The sequence below is a fragment of the Varroa destructor genome, unplaced genomic scaffold, assembly GCF_002443255.2.
Source record: "Varroa destructor unplaced genomic scaffold, Vdes_3.0 BEIS01000001.1, whole genome shotgun sequence".
In the NCBI taxonomy this organism is placed as follows: Eukaryota; Metazoa; Arthropoda; class Arachnida; order Mesostigmata; family Varroidae; genus Varroa; species Varroa destructor.
The window spans coordinates 5,711,402-5,733,337 of NW_019211454.1; the positions used below are offsets into that span (position 1 = coordinate 5,711,402).

Below are 21,936 nucleotides of genomic sequence, written 5' to 3' on the forward strand. Positions count from 1 at the left end.
TATTCTTCGACGTTTTTCCCATTTTAATTCAGTAATTTATGTGTTTTATGCCAAACAGCGTTGATCGGGGGACACAGCCTTAGTCAAAGCGTTGATCGTAAATCGATAAGTGGAATATTACTGAGCAGACATACCACGAAGACAAAAGTCACTCACGTATATACACGCGACTAGAAAGACGCCACATCGCTACTTACTGGCTATAAAATAATTGAAGACAACCAAAATACGGTATAAATAAAACAAGCTTGGCCGGATGCCGCCCCCTATAGAGCTATTGTGGTCATTGTTGTCATCTTTGCAGGGCTGTTTGTACAGCCTCTTTTGTTCGCTAGATATGATAGTGCCTTAGCAAAAATTCGAAGAGCGACCAGACGCCTCGGTTCCCACTTTTGCAGGACCTTCAATAAAGAGCTCAGAGGCATTCTGCCTAGAAAACACCGTTTATTTTGTTAACTATTTCTATGTGGCATGCATGCATATAGGTATTAGACAGAGAAAAATATTACTTTTAGTCCTATTATAGATAAGGGTGACTTTAATATAACATGAAAAGGAAAGACGATACACTGTTGTACTAAATACAAAATCCTACATTTCGACACTTTTATTATAAACATACATTATAAATAACATATTGCGGTATTACAAGCACTGTGCAATTCGAATCACATCGTGTCCGGAACCGGACACACACAGCCTTAAGCGCCTTAAAAAAAGTAGACGATGCGCTTTAGCTACTTTCTTCGTTCTATTCCTTGCCCTATCACGTGTTTCGCTATTCGCTCCTTCATTCGTTCCCCATGCCAGTTCCTTTTGCTCTACCTAAGTGGCCTTACCGCGACTGAAAATGGTGGTTATGACTCCTGCCACCGTCTCTGTTCCTGGTGGTCAGCTGCTTGGCCAGACGTACGTGACAAGGTTATAGATTGTCGGCGATCCACAGCAACGCCGAGGACTACGTTTAGCTATTTCTGGGATCGCAGAAAGGAGCTACAGGAAGGTGCAGATATTGCACAGACCAGTCGGGGACGAAAGACGATGCCAAACGACTGTGTCAACATCTAACGGAACACTAAAAAATAAGCTCAAAAACATATTTCGTCTTTTTGCTTTAGATCTGCTAACTGCGTGACCGTGTTAGCGGTCTGCAGGCTTTCTTCGCGAATGTGTTCGTTACGCTTTTCGGCAAAACGTCCTCTGCCTAATCGCGCTTGATGTGCTGACCAGACGCTTTGAACAGATTTCCAAGGCCTTACTACTTTTCGACAAGCGTTGGCAGGCGGTGCGATCGGCAAGGCCAAACTCAGGGCGAACGTGGCAAGCCTCAGACCTATGTAAACAGCAGTAAAGTTAGCTAGCGTGCGCTTCTTGTGCCTGGGACATCTGGTCTACGACAACGATTTGTTTAATCGTGCGCCTTTTTCCGACGAGGACGAGACCTCCGCACGGCCTTTGGATTTTTTTATAAGTCGTTGTCCGTGACAAATGCTGAAGGAGGATTAGCATCCTTGGAGCGGGATTTCGCTGGTACCTGCTGTTGGACTGCAAACAATCGCCGAGGCCGCCGGCAGATATACAGGAAGCCATGAAAAGCCCTTAGTTGAAGCTGGCAATGAAAAAAATACTGTGTCACGACGCGACATCAGCAGGTGATGGCTATATCGGCTTTTTGGCCTTGGTTAGAGAGACTATTTGCTGAAAAGAATAACACAAACGCCTGAGTACCAACGCAGTCCAAAACTTTAATTTGGCGTAAAGTGACAGAAAAAATTGGCTATACACGCTTATATAGCATTACGCGAATATCAAAAAGAACAATGCGTACGATCAATATTATAATTAGCAACCATTATTGTCCTTTGAAATTACCATAATGCGCAAAGCACGCTGCATCCAATGAACGCAAGAAAACACCAACGTAATTATGGCTCAATGTTGGTTTGAAGTTCGGCCTTCTTCACTTGTGCACTTCATAGCGAGTGCAACGTTCTCAAATATTCACAGACGACCTCGTCGCCTTACAGCATTACGGACTGATGCAGTAATCGATTTCCAATTTAGCAGTCATCAACATAAACTAGTCGACACGTGTGATTAAATACACACATATATGGGCTTCTGTATTTTGTCGCAGCTGTCGTGCAGTCCATGTAACTAGCAGAGCTCAAACCAGCGGCTTCCGACATTCAGATGTAGGTTCAGCCGCTCACTCCATTACCCCCAACATGTACGTTCCATATGGAAATTGGCGTGCATGAGATAGATGTGAGACCGCTAAGAATAACTGTTGCCACCATACAAATTATAGCGCTGTGTTCACCAAAGGCTTTTCTATCTTGTCCCGTTTCTCTGGCTCACTACTACTAGTCATTAATTTTCGAGAAAATATAAATTAAACACAGTTGGTCCATGTAGCCTCACAAGGTCAAGTTATATAGGCGAAAAATAAGGCTATATAGACCACTAACAACTCCGTGAAAAGACGAAGTCGGTCCTTGAACAAAATTAGAGGAAGATTGCTCGTTGCCGGGAAAATGCTGTGATTAGGGTCAAAGAAGACCACCATTCGTTATTATATATTGTCAAACTAGTTAATTTCCCTGTCAGATTAGCAATAAACGGCACCCTAATTCATACATGCGGAAAAGCTGTAGCCCGTTTTTCCTAACGTACAAAGCGCTAATGAATCTCCTACAATATAATATTGCATGCAGCCTTCTTTCAACTTGTTTCCGAAATTGTAACTTGAAAATCCAGCAAAAAAGCAAAAGTTTAAGCTGCCCCAAATAATCGATGTATTGAAATTTTGTTAAAAAAAAAAGCTAGTGGCGCTAATTAGCCCCATGTACATTTGAGACAAGCTGAACATTTTTTAAAACAACGTAATATACGTAATTTGGCTTACACAATAAAACCATGTGACGTTACGTCCAGCGTTCGACATACAATTCAGCTTAACGAACGGGCAAAAGACAGAAAGCAGAGTAAATTAAACGGCAGTTCGTAGTGTTACGCTACGCTGTGGTAATCAACTCATACTAACACCCTTTTTTCCTCCTACCTAAAAGGCGGGATAGGTGCATGATTAAATGCAGGTGTGCTTAATGACAAAATATCTGTCTAGTGTACGTGGGGCGAAAGATGCTTATGCATTCCATGTACGTGCATTTACGCTTACGGAATGAACAGACACAACAAGCGCGTGCTGCAGGCAACAGCCAGCAATCGCCACTGCGAGTGCAAAGGGTGGTAAAGTTTCTTAATCGTTTTCGTGGAAGGATCCACTTGGCGCCTTCAGTCTCTTAAAACACCGCTGAAAGTCGTCTGTGAGCATGAGGTAACGTAGCGGTTCGTCGCTCCGTCGCTGGTGGACCCATTTCATGAGTGAGCTTTAATCGAAGAGAGGAGACGCACAGAGGAATACGTTTCAGAACCTATTTGAACTTCAATGAAGCAGAACATAAAGGCAAAGCGGCAATAACAGTAAAAACGTCGACAAAGATATAATCGCAAACGACTACGGCAATGACAGTAAACGCGACAGAAAAAATAAAGTACAATGCAAGAATTAACTGTTATTCAATGTTGCTGTATAGCGGATACGGCTGTTCATAGACTTCACGGAGGAGATTCAATTGCCTGAGCACTCACTCAGTACATGCGTCTCTCTAAAGTAGCGATAATCTCGATACGGGAAATCAGAAGGCTTTGATCCCTGAGTCGATATGGAGCACTTTATGGATACATCATATTGTTTCTTTGAGTTGAACATAGATGTTATAAAATATAAAATTGGTAATGCAGTCCTAACTAGCTGATAAATCTCACTTCGGATATTTTTGGCATCGGTTAAAAGACAAAACAAAGAAGATAACGAATTTGCAGAACTTACACGGTTTTGAGACTGAATCAAGAAGGATGATGTAGCGAGAAATCCCAGCTCAATGTTCACCATCGTTTAGGTAAATAGCATTTTGCAACTGCCTGAAACAAAACTTAAACTAAAATAAACCGTCTACTGCAAGAAGGTCTACAGTTAAGTTGATACTACTAAGGGTCAGTTGCCTTAAACTAGGCTCCGTCCATATATAAAGTGTAGCATTTAATCAGCTTCGACTCTAATGTCTTTTAGCAACCTGATATTACAATTCAATTTTTATCTTTCTGCGATGGAAAACAATGCGACTATGAGCGTATCATAAACAGTCGAGTGATTATCACCTGGACCTGATACCCTTTCCAGCAAGGTAAATGTTTATGTATTTAAAGTATTACGCGGGTTTGATCACAGCATGTTGTTGTCTAGCCATAAAGATAGACTACGGCTACACCGGAAGCTGTTGCGTGGTGCGCAAAGATCATTCACTTTCACATTGCTGGTAGCCCCTCCCGGTGCGTCTTGCCAGGCGATTGAAATGTTTTCTTCAAACACCGTAAAGGCGTTCATCTGCTTGCTGACTCAAAGACACTCATTCACATGCAGATGCACTTATCACTTTAACTCTAATGGGCGCGCTCGAGATGCTCTTCCTTTACATGGGGCGAAGGTGGAAGACGCGGACAGTCTTTTAGACTGTCATTTCTACCCCTTCTCTACTCCTCAATTTTTCCGTTCCCTTTCTTCCTCCCTCTCCTCCGAGCCAACAGAATCCCGCGAGCGGGCCGTTCTCTCTCTAGCAGCCCCGTCGTCTTTCTCACAAATCACTTAGTGCTCCATTTCACTTCACGAGTCGTTAATTCGTAAACTCCCACGTAGTAGTAGTAGTTTTGAAAGCTGTTGGCCCCATTACCGGGATCCATTCCAGACCCCGATCGGGACCATATACCCCATCTCATTCGCTTCCACAATTCTCCTCACCACCTATCCCACCGTGCATCGCATAGCGCGCTATGCCATGTCTGCATCTCATCACGAAATCTCCGTCGACTGTTAGCCAAGCAGAGTTGCGGGACGAGCCCCTCTGATAGTATAAGGTATGCTATTTCATAAGTACGTAAGTTTGGAAGGCAGAGAGCGATGCAACTGGAGTATCTCGCAGAGCACTTCAACGGGGGCTTTACCTGAAGAGCGCCCGAGGAAATAAGAAAAAAACGAAGAAACGAAGCAGTCAAACATACTTCTCTTTCTAGGTACCTAGAAATCCCCGTTTTTCCATCATTGCTTCAAGTCTCTTCAGCCAGGGTTTAGACTAGCAGTTTGGGTTTCTTTTAGGGACTTCGTTGAACCCTGATTTCTTACCATACTTTCGCTTTCCACGAGGTCCATTAGCAACGATGCTGTCGCTATCCTTATTACTTTACCACTTTTTGTCTACATCTAATTTACACAATAACTTCATATAGTTACAAAGCCCAACAGGAAGTTACGACCCTATTGAGCTTTGTACTGAACTGCACGTTGCTTGTTGTCATACTTTCGTTTATTATTTGCTGTATTCCAGGTGCTCCAGGTGTTGTTATCCTGCTTGCTCAAAAAGCTAGCAAGAAAAGTTCCGTGCGATACGCATTTTACTCACATTAGGGCTAAATTATCAAGGAAGCCCAAACTGAACTTTCCCAAACTGAGTTGAGACCGCCATAATCTTCACCTTGATAGGTGCGGCATTTGTCCCGATGGCTCATTGACCGGGCCCTTTTCCGCCGTCAATTGGCTGTGAGGATCTTCTTCCGAGCTGGACGAGCTCGGCTTACTTTCCCGGTATTTTCAGTCACTCGCTCGCTGCTGCTCTTCAAATGCCCCATCCTTGGACCATTGCGTGCGGTAACTTTGAAGCGGCGGCTTGCTCTCGTCTCCTTAGGATTAGTAAAAGGAGGAGTTTTTTTCGAACTTAGAAATTAAAATGGCTTATATCTTCTATATGTGTATGTAAAAAGGATAGCGCGCAAGGACTATTAATGGCCATTTTTTGCCATGGTGGCTAGGACTTTACCAGGCGGAATCTACCACACAAGTAGCACGGATTGTCGACAAGGTTCATAGATACATGGACTCATACAGATATATATGTAGCGTCGGATATATATAGGATTTAAAAAATTTTCTATTTGAGGTGTTGTGTCTCCTCATTTGATAGGATCATTGATAAAGATAAAGGCGTAACCTGGCAAGTTCCTATAGCTTAAGTGTGTTTCTATTCAAACCGTAAACATTTTACCTGCGTATCACTGGGAAGACGCTCATGAAACAGATGTCCCGCAAAACCGTGTATGGGCTATATGTGATATATGAGGTTTTTGAAATATAGCAAAAAAATTGTACAAGCCTTTTTCTCTAATTAGTCTTTGAAGTAAGATAACATTAACACCTACAATCTGTTACGCGGAGCCAAAAAATTGTTTTCGAAAATTTCTTAATCTCTATATATCTCGTATCTATTCCAAAGAGTGAGAATCAGTATTCAGTGTCGTACTGCATAGGGACACACCAAAACTCGACAGAGCTCACATTAGGGTGAACCTTTTTGTTGTCAACAATACGGTACGGGCTTCTAGAGCCTAATCTTGCTTGTATGCATATAGAACTATTCACGCCTATTCTCTTTTAATCAACTGATTGAAACAAGAAACATGTATCGAACTAATAATAATAATAATTGTTACGTTTTCAATTTACGCGACCACAGTTTTCAACCGGAGGACACTTTAAATTTTACCTTTACCTTGAGGCTGTAAATATCCAACATAGAGATAAAATATCATTTCGTTTCATTGTCCAGTAACTTTGCACTAACCGAAATGGAAAATCATAAGGAACTAAGGGGTAGATTATTTTGACAATCAAAGCCTGTGCCGTCATCCTAGGAAACTACCTAATATCGAGGTTTCTCAGTGAGCGCGGAGGTGGTACTCGGACGCTGAGTCTAAAGAATCGCTAAGGCCCAAATCGATTCAGCAGTATGCTCACTGTCTTTTTCTTTTACGGATTTTATGTAGATTCATATAAGACTAGCCTCCATACATATCCATAGACAGCAGAAGTTCCGAACTTGATGGCACGTAGAAGTTCTCTTGTGCTATATTTATTATTAGGATGAGGCTGACGCGGCTTGGAAACGTAACGTATTTATCGCTATCGTTTCGTCGCTCAATAGTAAAAGGCAACAAACCTCAAACTTGCAAAGGTTGCGCAATTTAAAGCGGCTCAATCCAAAAGATAACTGGCGAAACTTTTTGGCCAAATAGAAGAATATCAACCGAGTCTATTTTAAGGACAACTTCGAGCACTTCGCGCTCCCAGAACCCTAACATTATTTTTTAATTATAGAAAGAAAATATTCAATAAGACTCTGTACAATAGATCCGGATGCTAAGCGGAACGTGCCTACCAAAATGGTAATAATCTTGCTTTTTTGTTAACTACTACAGATATTTCTAGGATGGTACGTCATAAGAAAAAACTAAGGCTTTTTAAAAAAATCTGGAAAACACCTTCATGAGTGTTAATAAATGTATCAAAGACAAACATATCAGTAACTCCCAAGTTATGAACCATGCATAAAAGCACTTTTCGGTCGACCACGATACCACTGTAGATATCTATTTGTAGATAAAAGAAAATATCAGTCTAGCTTTAGACTGTTGGAGTCCTTTTGTATCTCGTTTGCTTTGAATCTCTTCGTTGATGTATCTTGTGTTAACAAGACTACTGAAATTGTTCCCGAAAACTAGATAGCATTGCGCAAAACCTAGTCCTGTCTAGCGCAATTTTTTCCTTCCAAGGACACTAGGTATTATTATCCTTGTGTCTCCGCATTATTATGACCGTCTGTCAGATAATTTCGGCTAAACAGCACACCGTTGTTGTCACAAGAGGTTGCTAACCCCCTGCTGAACCATCCACCCAGTTGAAGAGATTCCCTTCAACAGCCTAGCGGCAATAAAAATCGGTGATTTTTTAAGCTTATTTTATTAAACTCTTCATCCGAACGCTAAACTCCTCCTACCTTAAGGACCCCGACGGGATCAAAGACTAGCTAGAAAATAGAGAACTCATTCACCGTATTGAACGCGTTACTTTTGTTTCTGGATACACCTAGTCGCGCTATCTTCATTATCGCCATTGTGGTTTATTCCAACTGACTCAAACTCAACGGAACTGATGACGCTTACTAGCCACGTTTAAAGCAAACGGAGTATTAAAAACGGAAAACAAAGACCAGCAAACCTGTGATGAAATTCTAATATTGCAAGTAATGAAATCTTCACTGGCATGGCGTATTAGTTAATTATTTAGGCACCCTTGACGAGGTGAAAACAGTGAATCTACCTGGCACTGCAGGTACCGGCTTTTCAGAACTTACCTTCACTTTCATCCTGAGGTATGGCCTCCACACACGGGCTTACTAGCCATATTAGTGCATGAAGGTTTTGAGTTTACCGCTCGGTTTTGCGTTACTCGGGCACTGCTCCAGACAGCTGGCCTTCCCAACACAAAACGACAGTGCGCCTACGTCTAGTTTCGAAAATAGACCTTTTCACGGGTCCCTGGTTATAGTAAGCTAATATATTAACGCTGGTAGCAATAGCAAGCTGGAATAAATTAGCTTTAACGGCAATGTGATAGCAATCTTCTCTTGCATTATTCCTCGTCTGAACCTCTGAGTATACCCATCGCTTAACACGAACCAAATATCACAAGTCCAATTTTTCCACTAGAAAAATTCTAAATAGGCTCAACATTGCTTCAGTAATCAGAGGAGCATAGCTGTAACGCAAGCCTAAAACCTAAGCCTAAGAATCTATTCATAAAAGCACATGACGTATACACATATATTTGGGCGCATCACACAGCCATATATCCAAGCGAAAATTGCATCGGTACACATCGTTATGGATGGACCTATATGATAAATGAATTCAAAATGCGCGCCAATTTTTTTTCGATTTACCGAATCGGCTACGTCCCCGGTCGACAGCTGTCAGCCTGACCGTCAATGTACTACTAGCAAATTAACATCTATGATCATTATGCCTACAAAAATTCATTCTTACCAATGAAATACGGTTCTCTTTTAAACGATAATAGTCCTTTGTCAGATTCTAAGCTTTACCAGAAAATATAGACCCAACAAATTCGCACAACATAGAAAAGGATACGGAGAATTTATGACACATGGTCATTTTGACATTGAATTATGAATATTTGAACTACGAAATTTAGATATTCGACTTTAATATTGAATGTATGTTTCAAAGTTCTTCATTATGTAAATAGCGGGTTATTAATTAATTCATACTAACAATCATGATTGGTACTATGGCCTTTGTAGATTAATGCCATGACCTGACTGCAAGGCACGATTCGTGCACTCCAGAATGCCCATTGACGGCTATGTTGCATACTAATGTACACAAGTTCCCATAGATGGAAATGGTACATTTCTAACATGTATAAATAATCTAATACGTGTTCGCGTATGTTAGTGCGTAGCATTATGTTTCTTCTACGCACCAAAGCATACGGTGGGAGGGTGGACATCAGCAAGTTGTCCTTAAAAGATCTTCATGATTCAACACTTCTATAGACCCACCTCGCCTTTAGCCCTTATCACTTCCATTTCGTCAGACGCTATTACGATAATTCGAAGATCGCCTATTATTACATGATGCAAACCTACTATTATACTCACTTGTGAAAGATCCCCAAACCCTCTAGACTAATGTCGACTTAGCCGTTGAGTTCGATTGTACCCAGACGGACGCTCCGTACGCGCACACTCCTCTGAACGGCTTGCGGATGGCACTGATATTCGGGCTGTCTCCAGGGGCAACGGCCTATCTCACCAGCCAATACGCGTTGTGTCTTGGATCGCTGTAAACAGCCCCAGGAGCTATCCGCAAGTGTTCATGTAAGAACGCCTTAGCAACGTAAACCTAGCAACTCGGCCCTGTTTGAGTCCGAGTGTAGACACGTTTCGTTTCGTGCCGGTAGCTAGCAGTCTGATGGAATGCCCAACGGTGATGTCGGCTGTAAAACTCTGAGCATTTAGTTTAGTTCTTTGAACTAGAACGCGGACAACATTCCATTCACCGATGCTTCAAATGAGCTCGCTCTGGCCCGTTTCCTGTTTCGTTATCATGTGTCTGCACTGCCAAACATACCCCCTATACTTCATCAGGCGAGTGGATATAGAGGGCGCGACCGCATTGTCGACATTTCCGCGTTTCTCCGTCGGTTGTTTCCATCGAAACGCATGCTTTGGTTGGGCGTAAGCCCCAGCACTAAACGCAAATCGTTTCTGATACAATGGACAGACATATAGGTATCAACGAGTACTGAGCCGGCAGAGTTGAATTGATTTCGCTTTTTCACCGTATCATTGAGCTAAATTCCTGGGCTTGCTAATTATTCCCGCGGAGGCTTCTGCCCGTTATCGAGGCTACATTTTATCGGAATTTCAGAAAGCTTCAGAGAAGTTACCAGGCGCAGAAGTTCTAGTTGGCTGTTTTTCATTAGAAATTTATCTATCGAGAAAGACTAAAAAACGAATCGCGTGACGAATAGTAATATCATTGGCATTGTATTATATAAGACACATTCGTGTCGACATGGCAGTGTATAATGCTCTTGCGACACAGTCAACATCGTTAGATTGTTAAATGTGTGCGCTGACGTAATACGAAAATGCCGTGCTCGCCCGTCGCGCACCACGAAATCCAATAGGAAGAGGCAGGTCAGATGGTGGAACAAACTGAATCTAATATTAAAATAGGGGTATTTATCTCATAGACTCTGAATCCATCTTTGAGGACATCTTAGCTCTGGAATTGATTTTCCGGAACTGTGTGGATGCTTGTATCGACCAATAAATATGCGCAGAAAGCCAATGACGTCTTACTATGTTGATAATCCACGATATGATCATTTTCGGCAGCTATTAAACTATAGAGAATAATGCTGTACAATGGATAATTATTTGGAAAACTTACCTGTTTTAGACACCGTAGCTTCATGTTTCCCTTGAGATCATATAGATGCCAAATGAGCCTTCTAAATTCATACTAGTTTTATCTCTATAGCGTGAAGTGCTTCGACTAATTCTATATACTCTCTCTAATATTCGAGTATTGTGTTATTGAATTGTGTATATTAAGTTTTTGGCTACTATAAATGAACTAGAAAAATAAATCAAATTTAATTGATTGAGTTGCGCCATTTGAAGATGGCATATTGAAACGTAAATTTAACATCAAGAAGATAGCAAAGAAAATAGTTAAGTAATAATAAAAATAGGTTTAACCTGTCTACTATTAGCTAACGCGCGGATTGTGAGAACGCAATGAAGTGTTACAAGAGCTGCCGATTCCTCTCCATAATTTTTACCTACATTAGTGGCCTTAAGAAATATTTTGTTTAGTCTATTTACTACAAATTCTTTTTTCCTGAGGACCAGATTAGCCATTAACCTTCACAACCAGGTTTAGACGTATTAATTTACTAATATTGATCAGACGGAAAATCTCCGAGGTAACCAAAAGACGTGCAGACAAGAAACTATAACCCTATTCATAAATAGTTTAATAGCATGCGAACCAATTAGCTGAAACGTATGAGAGTACAAGGAATTCTTTGCGACGTCTTCATTGCTGTCTCTTCGACTAGCCTCATGTGTCTGTTATTATTACCCCAGTAACCCCCTAGTGACCTGTTTCAGCAATCCTCCTTCCGCTTCTATGCCTTTGCTTTGCTATTTGCGTCAATAGGTCCTGCCGTGCTCCTCAGCAGAATGACTATGTCGCGACCTAAAAATACGTCTAGCTATCTAAACGTAGAGGCAAAACTATAGCAGGGACACGGGAAGCTTATGCCGTAAGACAGGACATTTACGTGGCAGGGAGCTTACTAAAATTCCACATCTGCAGCTTTATTTGCTTTGCCAAGCCAGCGTCTGTTTAGAAGGCGCGACCGATGCCTGAGACCATTCACGATTCCGTAATAAATGATTTCAGGATACGGGTTGACGCATCGCTGCTTAAGTTTCGTGGTACGGATCCCGGAACCTGTGGATATATTTCCTATGCGACATAGGAACTGCGTAAGCAGGACAGCAGTCACAGCTCGCGGCACCGGAGAGGACATCATAGATATACGATAGGTCCAACAGCCTTGAAGCAGATGCGCCTTAGGGGAACATAGTACTGCAATGTTGGGTCGGGTGGTGGCGGTGTTGTGTTCAAGGTCGCAACGCTAAATCTGTTACTGCCTATCAGCCGATTCTGTTATTTCAAATGTGATGTTCGCGCAACCAATATGATAATATAAACGCTGCCGCACAGATCTAAACCAAATATCTGCCGAAACTGAAGGAGCGCAGGGTTAAGGGTACCGAGGGACGCGGTTAATTTATAAAAAAATCTGTATGGGTCGGATAGGCAATAGAAGGGCGAAAACCGAATGGTAGTGAATGAGCCGTGCATGTGGGATAACTTGCCTCTATTTTTCTTTTGCCTAAGGGTAGGAAAGGTATATGAGTCTCTTAAAAAAAAGGTTTTATCGATTCAAAAAACCAATTCTATCGATTCATTTATAAAGTACTGCAAAGCTTTCTATGAGAACACCAACCCTACGAAGACAAGCTATGGAAGTGGCTTGGAATAGGAAAAAAAAAGTGGCTTTATTTTTACTGAAATGAGGTTATTAAGGAGCTGAATAGTTTGTGATTTTCTTCTGGGTTATTCATGTATTTAGTTAAAATTCCCTTCGATGGCTAATAAAAGTCTCAGATCGTACACCCTGTTCGAAAAGCTATGCGGAAGTATCGAATCGAGTTCCCACTTTTAAGCTACAACGAGATTGTATCAATGTTGGAGAGTCTTGCAAAGGAATAATTGGCTAACTTCATATGCCGCCACAAAAATATATAGCACCTTTAATCTACCGTAATCCAACATTTTGTATCTACGATTTTAGTCAATGGACAGACAACTCGAGGTATTATCAATTCTTTACAAACCATACACCGAGCCCCAAGCCGTCAAAGCTTGCAGAATGTGTTAATCAATAGCAATTACCAACTTCGGGTTAGATTATACCGGAGAACATAATAGTTACTAGAAATTCATTTTGCGAAGGTCCCATCTCTGTTCAAAGCTAATCATCAGGAAAGCTCAACTTAAACATCATACACAATCTCTTTATACTGTTAAAGCACAGGAAAATTTTATGGAGACAATTTTGAATAATAGTTTTGAGTAATAAGAGAAAATGAAATTACAGGATTTTTTTCATTCGTTTTTAAAATGAAGATGCAGCGAAAATTTGCAGGATATTGACGTAAAGTTTAATGAAAAACTAAAACATGTTTCTATATTCATCTCATTCGATAATTCGTAATTTTTTTTTTTGTCGTGTTATTGGAAAATTCAAATATCATTTAGGGTAATTGAGGATAACTATAAGATTTAGAACTTTAAAATCGTTACCCCTCATTTCTGTGCAGATCGATAGATCGCCGTACCTATATTCGCCATTGATAAATATGTATGTATAGCGGCTAAGCTACGTGTGTCATAAGTTAATATTTCAGCCAAGAAATTATTCAAAGTACAGTAAGTTACGGTTATTAATAATAAGTCTTGCCCACTTAACACTTAGAGAATTTGATTCCGGATCCGTCTCCGGTTTTCATTCAGGTGATCTCGGCATAGCTTCACTTTAGAGTCATCTTTGACGAGTTTTAATATTATTTAGACCGTTTCTCGAAAAAAATACGTTTTTCTCTTGTCGACGCTATTTCGTCTTACATTTGTTTAAAGTGACTTAGACATCCCTTAGATATTGAACATCGAACGCGCCAAATATGGTTATGTTTACGACATCTACAAAACCTAGAATCATCATGAGGCTACCTATTTAACGCATCATGTCACTCATAAATGATACAAATTAAGCTACATTTGATTTCTCTATATCGTTTGTTTGCCCAATATATTTATTGGCTTCAGATGCTTCACTGTTTGCTGATCGACTGGGCCATTTTGTTCTGGGCAGACAGAGACAAGCGAGGCTTGACGCAACAATCAGATATCCGACTTTCGCCACCGTATAACGGCAGCAGGAAGATCGTTCAATTGGAATTTCGATCCCTTCAAGACGACAAATAGGACCATCTCTCTTTACCAACAGCTACAAGGAACAAGACAGGCGCCAACTGGAACATTACTATAGGTTATCCGCTTTGGTAGGCCACAGCCGACATGAAGAAAGGAAATACGAACATAACACGCTTTAAAGGTTTTCTCAAATAGGCCATATTTCTGTGTGATGAAAGGACTCGGGGATCTGGCTGTAACTATACACAAAGGTAATTCGCGATAGTAACATAAGATACTACTCTTCAAAGCAGATTAGAGAAGACAAGGAGATTACAAAAAAAAAAAAAAAAAAACAGTTGGAGCAAAGCAATAAAACGTTAAATCTAGTCGAGGCGTATGCTTATGTGCTATGATCGCGTAGCAAATTATAAGTTAGTCGTTCTAATCTGTACGTCTGTCCTGCTGTTCAAATGTTTCACTGGAAACTGAGTATATGAGCAAGGCATCGATGTTTCCTTGCTTCAAAACAGATATATGTGTCCGCTTCTCCTTTTGGTTGGTTGTTTATTACTTCATAAGCAAAGACCACTGCACTCGTCATATCTGCTTATTGTAACACTTGGTAAGTCTCTGTCCTACCGATGCCGTCAGTAGCAGCTATTGCGCGGCTCGTAAACGATCGCAACGTTAGACCAGACGTTGCAAATTGTCACCACAGAGTCATTCAGACGGCTTCTCTTTGTTCACCGCTGGTTCACATAAATTGTTGGCTTGGTGTGTCCCAGCGTCTTGACTCAGCCTGATCTGACTTCAACGTATCAGAAACAGGCTCGTTCCGAAATTACGTCTCTGCGTCTGGAAAAAGATAGTCGTAGCAGACGCGGGGTTAATGTTGTTGAGTGCTTTGATGTACTTTGGAAAAGCCACGCTGACTCTCTTTCCCGTTATCTAGTTTGTGGTTTGTACTTTTCTGTCTTCGGCTGATGCGCTGCTAGATGTTTTCAACAAGGATTCGCGAGAAAAGCAGGACGGATAGCCACAAATCGTCGAACGTTGCTGGTCTGAGAAGATGAACACTTTCGAGCAGAAGGGAACTTTGAAATACCGCTAGTCATTTTATTGGGGCTGTTTGAATCGCTCGGGTCGAATCAGTTCCCAAGGAAAATCGGCTTTGTAGTAAATCGCGACACCAAAGTTAATAGGGTAATGCTGTGTATACCGTGCTGTTCTGGCTTGATATCGTATGAAACCATACACGCATGCTCCCCACAGTCGGAGCTAAGGGAGAAATGTAAATTGCAGACGAAGTAGGTCGAAATTCGTTGAGATTAAGGCGCCGACGCCATCGTTAGTTTTGTTATTCAAACAAGTGCCTACTGTCCTGTAACCATGTTGATCTTTTGCTCACGCACCTTAGGTAGGACCAGCTGGAGAACCGGTTACAGGGTAGCTCTAAGTACGAAGGGACAAAAGAGAGTTTGGCGCACTTAGCCCAAGTATACCGGAAAATGGTGCTGTTTCATAAGTCGCTGGAGAGAAACTTTACAAAAGTGCTTGATATTGGATGCTAAATGCATGCTTGTTGGTACTGTCAGACCTTTTAAAACGGTAGATAGTTCTGATGGCAAACCGATACGATTGATCTTCACTAGTGGAAGCCGGTCCTCAGGAATGAATTTTGTTTGTGCCAGTCAGCTTGATTGCGGGTACAGATCTCGGTCGAATTCGCATAGAAGTAAGACCTTGCACTGAAACGCATATTAGGGAAATAGGCTAACGCTAATTGTCTATATTGAGTTTCTGGAGTTTGTATACTTCTTAGTTATTAAAAAGTCTTATGAGAAAGTTAGGAAACTATACTAATTATCTGACACCCATGGCTGGTAAACGTAAGCTGATTGAGTTTATTTCTCTCAAAACAAGCTGAGACTTAGCTCGAAGGAAATGTTGCTCAGGCCAAATAAGTCAGCTTGTAGACACGATAGGGAAAATGTATTCGAGTGTGAGTTTCCATATTTAAGAATTTTAATGAAACTCCATTTTCTCCGATGTTGTAGGGGAAGGAACGGGGAGGGGGTCCACAGCAACGTTGGGCGCAGCGGCTCCAAGGTTTACTTAAATCATAAACTTAAATCCAAGTGAATTTATATTTCACATTTCTTCATAGCAGACCTAAAGAGCTGGTTCCTGACTAGTCCTGACGGCTATTTTAAAAGTTCTTTACCGATAAATGGTAATTGAATGTATGCTTTAAAACAAATGGATAATAGTATTTTTGTGATATAGGTTTTGCATAATTAAATAAGGCACCTTGAAGCAATATGTGATTTTTCCATTTTATTATACGATAGAAAATTTCTAGTTGCTACTGTAAATTTTCCCTTTTCCTCTGGAGTCATAGTCTGTTAATAGCAGATGCTCCTTGCTCAAAACACACTCTCTAAAGTAAACCAGTTTTTGCAACGTAATTAAAGGCCGCCGACTCTTATTATTTTTCTATCTCGTTTTTTTCACATCGGACCCTACTGAGACTCTCTATTCCTCTGTATGCGGTGCCTCGTTCATGGTTCCTCGAAATGAATCTCCAAACGTGTAGGTAATTACGGCTATGGTATTCTTTCATGATGAGATATATGATCGATTTATTTGTTATAGGTATCATATGGTACAAACGTTTTTTTGTCTTTACAACACGTTGCCACCAAGTCAACTAACTGACAGACTATAGTAAATGTCGGTTGGTTGTACGGTCGGCACTTCCATGATGGGTATCTAGGTGTATAAAAACCTACGAGTTTAGTACAGCCAAGATGACAAGCTCATCAAATGACGATGGCATGAGGACCAAAACATAAGAGCAGACCTCGGGCAAGAGCATCGCTGATCAAAGCGACTAAGAATTGCGTATTTTTTGCGAAGGGAAATATCATTTACACGACTGCTCCGTCGGCCGCCTATGTGATTGCTGGGAATAAGCGATCCGCTGAAACAAGGAAGAACGGACGCTCAAATGTTAATCTAAAGAGCTGGATTGGGGTTATGCAAGAAGTCACAAAATTGAATTGATAAAGCACCAGTGTTTCTTGTAATAGTATCGACGAGCAGATACACAAGACGCGTCTCCGACAATCGCTTCCTGATGAATGAGATACAGCTGAAAAGCGTTGAATTTCATGATCACATTCGCGTAGGAAACTCGAGATCGACTTGCAGTGTTTATACTGTGCTGCAGTCATGTATTGGTTGCAGGGAATCCAGCTAGGTTTATTCTGCCCCTTTAGGTTTGTAGAATCGGGAGCCGATGACGACCTCCAAAACTGACCGTATAAATTTGCTATTCGGATTCAGTGGAGTCTACTTCAACTTTGAAACTTCAGAGACTTTGCATATGTAAAATTAGCGTCGTAATATCCATACAGAAACGATGAATTCATAATAGGAAGGTGATTTGTCCTGATTTTGTAATTTTGTTTTTCTTGTCTTGATTTTGTAAGACGCTGTTTTGTAAATCTGTGTAACATAAATAGCACATCGTAAGCACTACATAAGCATACATGTCATATTCCGCAAATCCATAGGTTTACACTGCGTATATACGCGCAGGAATGCGAACTTCGACTTTATTCTTTGTACCGTAACTGCGACCTTAATTACCTCAATTTAACTTGTTTCGATGTGACCTATATAATTATGACTACTTGTGATTACGTATGGGTCAGATTTTTATGGTTGACATGACATCTCATAGATAATATAATAAGTCCGTTACGAAAAATTGACAAAAGTCCATTAAATTAGAATTGATTGTGTCGTTTTTGCTAAGTTAAAAATTTGTCTATGAGCTGCTAAAAAAGATATAAAAGGTAGTCTTTCTGACAATGGAGTTTGACTCGTTTTGTCGCTCTGATAAGTACAAATCATCTAATAAATAGACGATCCGCACTCGTTTAAACATCAACGCGAAAAGAGGTCGTCTCAGAGTTGTTCCTACCTGACCCATAATAGCATTTTTACCCTACACCCACTTTACACATGCTCACGAGCACGAACCGCTCCCAAAAGTCATGTGTCACAGGTACTACAACAACACCACAGCATGCACACACAACTCGAGCTGCCACGGACTATTCGAAATACAAACATTCGGCGCCAAAATGCAATAAGTATTGCTGTTTTAGACTTGTTTACAACTCCCCTTGCCATCTTTCTCCGCGTACGATGCTGAAATATAAAGCAGTGTCAGTGAGTGATCAAGTTTAATACAGAGAAAAAAAGCGATATAATCTTCGGTCTTGTCCTCACTCTTTTCTCGCTTTCTATAAGTTGTGTCCCTTTCCCTCTTGTTTTCTACGAAGGGCAAAAAAATTAAAGGAGCCAGACCTTTGACTCCACTCACAGTTAAACCAGCCACACTGCCTCGGGTTGCACTGCAAAAGTGAACGTGGAAAAAGTACGAACACGCCATTTGTTCACAAATTCCACGACAAGCCGAGCATTCGTGGCCTCCGAAGCTCTTTCCTGTTGTCGACCAACCGAACGGGTCTAGTCAAGCAGAGTTGGTGTGCCCAGGACTGGGTTCGGAACCGGGCCACCCTGAACTGTCGCTGGTCAGTGGGACCATCAATCTGCTTCTTACAACTAGAGCAAAGGGAGGATGCAGCAGTCGCCTGTTCGTTTGCTCTCATCCTTTCTATTGTTCTTCCGCCTTTTTCCCGAAAGAAAAAACAACGTTCTTGCAACAACCGTACCGTAGCAACGTCTTCTTGTCCCATATGGTAGCTCGTGCTCTCTTATGCTCCAGACAAGGGGAACTCTGTATGGTCTTGAAGCCCCGTTCTCGTGAACGCTGGACGCTCGAGCCATATATAGGCAACCTTATATAGGCTACAAATCCATCGAATGCTGACCCAATCGGAGAAAGAAAGGCAACTATATGAGACAAGTATAATAATAATAACTTATTAACAAATTTGCAAGTACAAGATTGTACACGGCCCAGACCAAACAGACACGGTTTGCATGCAAATAGAAATAGATAGAACATGCCTGCGCCAAGGAGCCTAGAGAAAGTGACTATACGAGGATAAACAGGCGAAAATGTGGGTAAAAACTGGCGCCGGACTAGGAACAACCTAAGCATAGCCGGGCTATTCAGAAAGGTACGAGGCATGTAGAACATGCTACGAATGTAGGCAAACGGCTAGTGAAGATTATAAGAAGATCAGACGGCTCGACTAACTAGTTATAACGAGATCACGTGCTATAAGGAAAGGTCTGGAATTGTGAATTTTATGTCAGTAGAGAAAGACCAAATGCTTTTGTGGGAAGAGAAAAATCTAGATGTTGGTCAGACTGATGCCTATTTCCTAAACCGTTCTAAACAGATGATTCGTACATTTCAAAAATTCAAAATGATGCAAAATCGTCTTGCTTACATTTAATAAGTACTTATTCATTATGGATATTACAGAAATGAATGACATAATAACAAGTTAACAATGACACACAATTACGAACAGATGGAGTTCTATAGTGTGTAGCTATAAATATTTAAGCATATATTCTCCTCTAAGTTACAGCCAACTTAAACGTGATTACGTTATCCTGTTCTGTCTTGTATTGTTCCAAAGTAATTTTGCGAATACGCTTTTCTACTGCGCCTCCGACAGAACGTCGCTATAACTCCGAATTTGACCGAAAGGCTGCTGCAAAAGCAGCGCTAATAACAGACATTTTTCTTCGTCGTCCTGTCACCTACATATCGGCAGGTATGATAGCCATTCTCTAATCCAATTAGATAGTATATTCTTGTAATTATGCGCGCGTCTATTTTCCTAAGTCACCCACGAACCACAACGGACAGAATTAGGTTCCACTCGACGGGCTGTCGCCAATCAGCTGAACCGGCCTGGTCTCAACCGAAAGCTAGGTGCGTGTCTACCCTATGAAATAGCAACATACTAAAACCTTTAGAAAGAGATAGGTTCTGCGTTGATGGAGCGCACTCATGAAGACTGCGTCGGTGCTGTCGTGGAACGTCGAGCTCATAACGCGACGCGAAGGCGGCCATGATGGCTCGTCTTCGAACAACTCTATTATTACTCATTTTATTCCACAAAAGTTGCTGCCCCACGCCACCGCTACCGTTGGTTCAGGTGCTAGTGACTTGCCAACGTCAAGGCCCAATCCGATCTCCTTCGGAGTTGTTTTCCTCCACCGAGCTGGCCTTCTGTTTTCGACGGCGATCCTAGTTGCTCCTTCGCACTAACCCTTTACTTGCCCTTTCAATGATGGGACCCCCCGCTGCGTTCAACAGTGCTTTTCTTCGCTTCACGAGTCGTTAATTCTTAGACTCCATTGCGCTTTACCGCTGGCAGTTGGGAAGCAAAACCCGACTTAAAAACCATCGCTTGTCTGTGACAACGCAAAAGGATTTGTTCTACGGTGCGAAGCTGATCGGAGCGCAGGCGACTTGGAACATTTTCTTAAAATGTGTAAAAGCATTGGGGGCTAGGCCAGTATTCAAAAAGAAGATTCTGGACCTACTGCTTTCGAGTGCATGAGCGAAAGAAAAGGGCCACCTAGAACGAATTTCATTTATCCCTTTCTTTGTTTCTTTTTTTAGATTACGATGTCACTCGGAACGAGCAGAATTCTACGACGTTATTCATCTGGGTGTTAAGCGTTGTGGATGGCTCGTTTGCCCTTTACGTCGCTTACTGTGCCTGGCTATTGCTCGGCCTTCAGCATTATTTCTCACCGCGCAGAACACCGCTGTTGTCTCCCCCAGGAATTGTCTCGAAACGGCTGTCGTTCTGCCATTTCGTACTGAACTCCGTTAGTAACTGGACTGAGCGGCAGACGTTAGATCAAATTGTCTCTTTAAATGCTTATTTGGCAGACAGGAAAGGTCTGAGGAGTAGATGTGAAAGAGAAAATAATAAACTATAGGATAGGATGGCCTGGTTGTTGCCCTGGTAAGTAATGCTAGGTAAGGATTACCGTTAATAAATAGAAAATATAGGGACGAAGGAAATCGAATTAGTAAGTATTTCAAGACCGTCGAGTACGGTTGCGTAAATTGGCTTTTATAAGCTAGTATTTAGGTGTGATATTAGTATGTTTTGTGGAGCAGGTTTTTTATTCTAGCACAATTGGTTATTATGTCTCACGTAAAGTAGTCCGCAAAATCAGCATTTTTTAGATCACCTATTAGTAGTTTCTATCAGGACTATAACTGGAATAAGACTAGCTAAAAAACTAAATGACGATCCTATAAGCAGCTATCTTAATAACACTTTATTCTCCTCAATTCTATATGTTCTAATGCTGAGATTTAAACCAGTGTTGCAGCATACTTGCCAGTTGTGACTACCATAGCAATGCCCTTGAAAACAAGCGCATTAGTCGCCCAGACAACGCGGCCCTTTACGAGAGGGTTGGAAGTTACACTTTATTGCCAGGTCACGGAAAGTTACCGAGTGTCCCTTCGCTTTTTATCGTACAAATACGGAGCATGCGTCTATAAAAGGAAAAGTATAGCATATGCTTGCAAGCTTCAATTAGCAAAAAATAGGCATTAGTTCTTTCTTACAATTGTTTCAACTTCTGTAAACCTGCTAACCTTTTCGTATTGTAACCCAATGTTTGAGTACTTCCTTTCAAATTATCTATTGTGACTCTGGCTTATTATAATAGTTACCACCAAGTGACTATCTTGCTGTCCGGCGCCCTATTTAGCTAACTAAATTTGTTGGGCTATGAACGGCGCATGCTCAAAGATTTTTCGCTAATGGCGAACTTGAACCTAAGCTGATAAAGTTCCGAGAAAGACTTTGGCTGGCTGTATATGTGAACAGTTCTAAAGTTTCAAGTCCGCAGTACAGGCACGTCGTCTGT

General features: G+C 41.4%; 1 protein-coding gene across 3 annotated transcripts in view; it reads left to right on the top strand.

Moving 5' to 3' along the window:
* The window catches only part of LOC111242938 (uncharacterized), a 92,225-nt gene that overhangs the window by 22,044 nt on the left and 48,245 nt on the right, over nucleotides 1-21,936 (top strand). Inside the window, exon 2 of one of the 3 annotated variants that reach the window (XM_086993016.1) lies at nucleotides 20,663-21,014. The exons of the other annotated variants lie outside the window; for them this stretch is intronic. The gene's annotated coding sequence lies outside the window, so the exon portion shown is untranslated. The remainder of the gene's footprint in view (nucleotides 1-20,662; nucleotides 21,015-21,936) is intronic. 3 annotated transcript variants of the gene reach the window in all.